General features: G+C 57.2%; 1 long non-coding RNA gene across 5 annotated transcripts in view; it reads left to right on the top strand.

Annotated features, from left to right (window-relative positions):
• Positions 1-6081, top strand: part of LOC127493126 (uncharacterized) — a 58982-nt gene that overhangs the window by 20661 nt on the left and 32240 nt on the right. For all 5 annotated transcript variants that reach the window (XR_011385354.1, XR_011385355.1, XR_007923171.2 and 2 more), the window contains one exon: positions 4708-4957. This is a non-coding gene — a long non-coding RNA (uncharacterized lncRNA). The remainder of the gene's footprint in view (positions 1-4707; positions 4958-6081) is intronic.

Below are 6081 nucleotides of genomic sequence, written 5' to 3' on the forward strand. Positions count from 1 at the left end.
GCCATTGTGGACATTTGGGGAGTGAACTAGCCAATGGGAGCTCTTTCTCTCAAATAAATTTCTTTTAAATTAAAAGATATTTCTATACTGTCTGGATTTTATGAACTGAGCAAAAAGCACCCTTAAAATCTGGGGCAGGGAAACCCTCTTTCTATATCTGCAAAACAAAGTGAAGGCTCAAGCCCCTCCCACACAGCCGGTGGGAGTGTGTGTGAACCACAGAGGTGAGCCGTGGGCGCAGAGAGCCGCGGACGGGGCACCAGAGAGACCAGCCCCGGCCGGCGGCTGCTGGGGTCTGGGGTCTGGGTATCTGGAGCACAGCGCTGCAGGCTGAGGAGGGCTGGGGATCGGTGCAGTCCTGGGGCTGGAGGGGGCAGCTAGGCAGTTAGCGTGGCGGCAGCAGCTAACGTTTGTGGAGTGCGGCTCTGTTCCAGGGATTGCCCTATCCCAGCAGTCACTGGTATCCTTTGAAGAAAAGGCACTCCGGACACCGGTGCGGTGGGGGAGAAGACGCTGTCAGCGAGCCCGGGAGAGAGGCCACGAGACACCCTGCTGACGGCTGGGCCTCCCTGTGCCGGCGTCGTGGCAGCACCTGCACACCTGGGCCTGTGGCTGGGCGTTTCGTGGCATGACAAGCTGTGCACTTTCACAGAACAAGGGTTTCTTCTGCTCTGAGGTGATGGTGGCTCGCGCAGCCACAAGCTGTGACCAGGACCCCTGCCCTGCCCCCCCCAGGCAGCCGTGTCCCCCCTTGCCGTGTGACCACCGCATGCCAGAGCAGGCCTCCCATTGCGGCTCACAGCGGAGCCGCCATGGTCACGGGGCATCACCGGCACTGTGTCCATCAGGACAGCTGCAGAAGCCAGAAAAGTTCCAGCAGCAGAGGGAACAGCGTCAACGTCAGTGTCCTCGCAAGAGAGGCCGAGGCCACCTCGGGAAGTTGGCGGGGAATGAGATTAAGCCGTACATCTGTTTGGGGCAGGGTTTCAAGTCCATGCCCAGCTTTCTCGGAAGACGTTCCCCAGGAGCTCTCTGGCCGCACCTTCGGGATGCAGTCTGCAATGGCAGGGGCTGACATGGAGCCACAGGTCAAAGGAAGAATCCAAGGACAGGCCAGACACGGGGTGGGCCATCGCTAGGCCAGGAAGGGCCTGGACCCCAAGGTCCAGCTTGGGGTTTAAAACAGGTTGGGGTGGGGAGCCACGGAGATTTCCACCGTAGGAAGGGACGTCATCAGACCTTGCCCAGGGGAAGCCTCTTTGGCTGCAATGTGGAGACAGGAGGAACAGGGTGCTGGGGGCCGTCCTGGGGAAGAGGGTGCAGCCACAGAAGGGCGGGCCGCAGGAACCCGTAGTGTCGGCTCCCTCCAACCCACACCTGCGCCTGGATGTGACCTCACCACGCACAGCTAGTGTGCAACCAGCACATAGTGTTCTGGGTGCACAAATAATGCACGACTGAATGAATTAACGAATGGGAGACCAGGAGCAAAACAACAACAATAATACTAATAAATGAAGGGAGATAAAAGGCAGCTTGCCTTCCACATAAAGCTGCATGGAATCGTGGGTTCGGGGTTCCTACCTGGATGGGGACCCGGCCAGAAGTGGGGGAGGGGAGGGCATTAGAAAGGATGAGCAGGATGGGCCCCTGATTGGATGTCATGGGTGTCAGTCACAGCTGCTCTCTCAGTGAGCCAATTAGCTCCCTCCTCTGCTCAAGCCCCTGTTGGAGGTGCACGGATTGAAAGCCCTGCCCAATGACTGACACCTAGTCTCATCACTGGGAATCAGGCTTCACATGGGCACCATGGGTACTAGAGCAGCACCTGCCTCCTGGCAAGGCGTTGGCTAACAGCACCAGCTTCTTGTCGCAAAAGCCCCTGAACCGCTGGGTTTTACCCCCCCTGAAGACTGGGCTCTCCTTCCAGGCATGGGCTCAGCGGGGCCGGCTAGAGGGAGACAGGAAGTGGGGTGTTAGGCGTGGGAGAACAGACTCCCTAGGGGTGAGCCTGTTCAGTTGCTTCATCTGCAGACTATCCAGATGCCAGCCAGGAACCCGGGGCCACAGAGACCCCTGCACAGCCAGCCAGGCCTGGTGAATGGGGGTCTCCCCGCTGCCAGGACCCAGGGACGGGGCAGAGGAGGGACACCTACAACAGCCACAAGGAAGTCATTGTTTTTTCCCAATCTATGGATGGGGAAACCAAGGCTCAAAGTCATCACAGAGAGTGAGAGCCCTGAACCTGGCCTCGCCAGTCCCCCAAATTGTGTGCTTTGTCCCACATCACCACACCTCTCAAGAGACTCGAGGGATAGAGAGTGACAGGGACGAAGTGGCCGGGGGACTCCAGCAGTGACGTCCCCGGGTCCCTGAGCTCTGGGGTCTGTACCACAAGCACCTCTGCTTGGACTCCTTCTAAACTGGTCCCCAAAAGTTGCCTCTGGATCTCCCAGGAGGATTCCTTCTGGAATCACCGTTTGGAACAGCCTAGACTGAGGGAAAGAAAAACAAAGCATGTTTTTCGCCCCTATGCCTGGGGGGCTGGCACGGCCAGGAGACACTAGGGCCCTGGAGGACACAGCCCAGTGAGAGGCCCTTGCAGAGTGAACACGAGTGAGGAAGGACCACAGAGCAGGCTGGCAGCTCCCTCCTCCCTGGGCCCGAACCTGCACCCCTGAGTGGCCTGGAAGGACGCTCCCACATGTTCAAGGTCCTGGAGCTGAAACCTGGGGTGCTTGGCTGGACTTTGGGCTTTCAGCTGGATGCATCCCCTCTCCTCAGGATCCTAACTGAGATCCCTGCTGGTCACTACTTAGTGCCTCGGCCACCGTGGTCAGGGCAAGGCACTCATCTGCTGCCAGCGATGGGCACCAGAATTGGCCGTGCTGCTCCGAGGCCATCAGTAGCCCGGCAGGGCCCCAGCCTTGCCCATACCCTCTCCAGCTGGCTCCACTCAAGGCCAAGCTCTCACAGCTCTTTGGACAGGGATTCAAACAGCTCCCCATGCAGCAGCCTGGCCTGCCGCCAGGGCAGCTCCTAAAACACACCCCCAGCAACCTCCCCACCCCTGAGCCCCTGTGCCCCACCTTCTCCCCAAGCCCGAGTCCCCCCCCCATCCCCAGTTCTGTTGGATTTGACATTCGCCCTGTGGCCCAGACTCCCAGGACCCCCCGCAGCCCCGCCTGGGGACCCTGCCCGGGTTCCAGCTGGCTGGCGAGCCCAGCCAAGCATCACGGCTCCCGCGACATCCCTGAGTGACAGGAAACAACTCGCTCCTTCCAAGAGGCGAAGCTCTGACAAACACTCACTAGGAAATAATAAAGTGGCAAAATAATTCTGCATCGGACACACTTACCAGAGCAGAAAGCGTCTGCGGAGGAGACAACATCTTGTACCATCTATCTTCCTTAAATCCCCACGCGGTGACAAAGTGGAGGGCAAAATCATGATGAATGATCGGACACATTTAGCCAGTACCTGTGCTCTGCAGCGAGCGAGGCCTGGGGAAGGGGCTCTAATGAAGATCTGTGCCCCCCGCCCCACGCTGGGCCTCGTCGGAAACAAGTCTTTATTAGGAAATTGGCGCCTGGTTTCCACACCGTGCAGGCTGGAGGGGCGAGGTGTGACATGAACGCCGGCACCTGCAGGGTCGGCCAGCCCTCGCTGGCGCTACAGAGACAAACGGGTTCGGCTCCCGCCACCGCCCACGTCGGGTTGACAAGGCGCCAGTCGCCTTCCGATTGTGCGGGAACACGCCTCGGTTTTGTTCCTACCCGGCCGGCCATCATTTATTCTGCTGCCTCATTTGAATATGATGAATACTGTAGTCCTTTATTTGTTCACAACAACCAAATAATTGTAGATCCGTGGGCTTTGGGGCAATTAATCACATTTTTCCCTCCACCAATCCACTATAAACATGACATTGAACAATAAAGTACATTAACCTCTGCTTTGCACAAAACTTTGCTTATTTAAACACCGCAAGGTTATTTGTTTTCCTTCTTGCCAGGCCCCTGCCACGGGGGAAGGCTGATGGGGAGCAAAGGCGCACCCCCTACCGGTGAGCTAGTCTGGCCTATCCCGGCCCAGGGCCTGGGGCCAGAAGCAGGAGGGTGTGGTCGCAAGCACTGGCCCAGGCGCCCCAGGGCAGGGCCTTGGGACATGCCCCCGTGAGTGCACATTGCTGTGTGTATGCATGCATGCATCTGGGCGCCTGCACGAGCGTGCATGTACTACAGATGTGTTCATGTGCACATATGGGGAGGGCCTCAGAATATTCATGGAAAATGCATAGAATGAAAAAACTGTGCATCGATTCCAAAATTGCTTTTTACAGAGAGAGAGGGAGAGACAGAGCACGAGCGAGATCTTGCATCTTCTGTCAGCTAGTTCACTCCCCAAATGGCCACAATGGCCAGGGCTGGGCCAGGCCAAAGCTAGGACCCAGGAGCTTCTCCCGGGTCTCCCACATGGGTGTAGGACCCAAGCACTTAGGGCATCTTGCATTGCTTCCCCACACCATCTGCAGGGAGCTGTATCAAAAGCAGAGCAGCCGGGTCTTGAACTGGTGCTCATATGGGATGCCGGCAGAACTGGTGGGGGCGTGACCTTTTTTATACACCACAGTGCCAGCTCCAGATTTCAAACTTTTTCTGCACCAAAATAAGCTTACCTTTTAAATCCATTTTATTTATTTGACAGGTAGAGTTATAAACAGAGAGACACAGAGAAAAGTCTTCCTTCCATTGGTTCACTCCCCAAATGGCCACTGCGGCCGGCACTGCGCCGATCTGAAGCCAGGAGCCAGGTGCTTCCTCCTGGTCTCCCATGCGGCCATCCTCCACTGCCCTCCCGGCCACAGCAGAGAGCTGGACTGGAAGAGGAGCAACCAGGACTAGCACCTGGCACCCTTATGGGATGCCAGCGCCACAGGTGGTGGAGGATTAACCAAGTGAGCCATGGCGCCGGCCCCTAATTCCATTTTTTAATTAACCACATGTTTGTGTATGTCCTCAGAATGCAGGAATGTGTATGCGGGGAGGGGGGTGTATGTTAAGTGTGTGTGTGTGTGTGTGTGTGTGTACACATAAGCATTCATGTGTGTGGCATTTTAAACACAGTTGCAAATTCTTTCAAATTCTTCCCATCAAGAGATGGGATCTAGACTCCTCCTTCCTTGAATCCAGAGGGGGTGGTGGTTATGACCTCCTTGGCCAAATGATTATGACAGAGGTGACCCCATGAGATTCCCAAGGCCAGGTCATAAAGGTCACACAGCCTCTGCCTTGTGTGTGGAGTGGAGATAACACCCTTGGAGTCCTAAGCTGCCATGGACAAAACCCAGCTAGTGGGAGGCCTCCACCAGAGGGGCCCTGAGGGTCCTCAAATGGGAGATGCTGGATGGGCGCCCAGCCTTTCCAGCCATCTCAACTCAAGAGCCAGACATGAGTGAGGATGCCTGCAGCCCTTGGGCCCTCCCAGCTGAGCCGCAGAAGTGGCGGAGGGGAGACAAGCCCTCCCTGCTGTGTGCTGCCCACATTCTGCCTCCACAGAAGCTGTGAGCAGAGTGGGGCGCTGTTGCTTCACACCACCAAGAGTGGTAGACGTTTGTGCACACGTGTGCCCGTGAGCTACATGAGAGTGCGCACTAGGTGGTGGACGTCTGTGCACACGTGTGCCCGTGAGCCACGTGAGTGTGCACTATGTGGTGGATGTCTACACACACGTGTGCCCGTGAGCTACGTGAGAGTGCGTACTAGGTGGTGGACGTCTGCGCACACGTGTGCCCGTGAGACTCGAGTGTGTGCACTAGGTGGTAGACATTTGTGCACACGTGTGCCCGTGAGCTACGTGAGAGTGCGTACTAGGTGGTGGACATCTGCGCACACATGTGCCCTTGAGCTACGTGTGTGCACCATGTGGTAGATGTCTACACACGCGTGTGCCCATGAGCTACGTGGGTGCACTAGGTGGTGGACGTCTGCGCACACGTGTGCCCGTGAGACACGAGTGTGTGCACTGGGCTTTCCCTTCCTCAATACATCCCTGAGGACCTGCTGTGCCGGTCTCTTCCAG

The sequence above is a fragment of the Oryctolagus cuniculus genome, chromosome 1 (genome assembly GCF_964237555.1).
Source record: "Oryctolagus cuniculus chromosome 1, mOryCun1.1, whole genome shotgun sequence".
In the NCBI taxonomy this organism is placed as follows: domain Eukaryota; kingdom Metazoa; phylum Chordata; class Mammalia; order Lagomorpha; family Leporidae; genus Oryctolagus; species Oryctolagus cuniculus.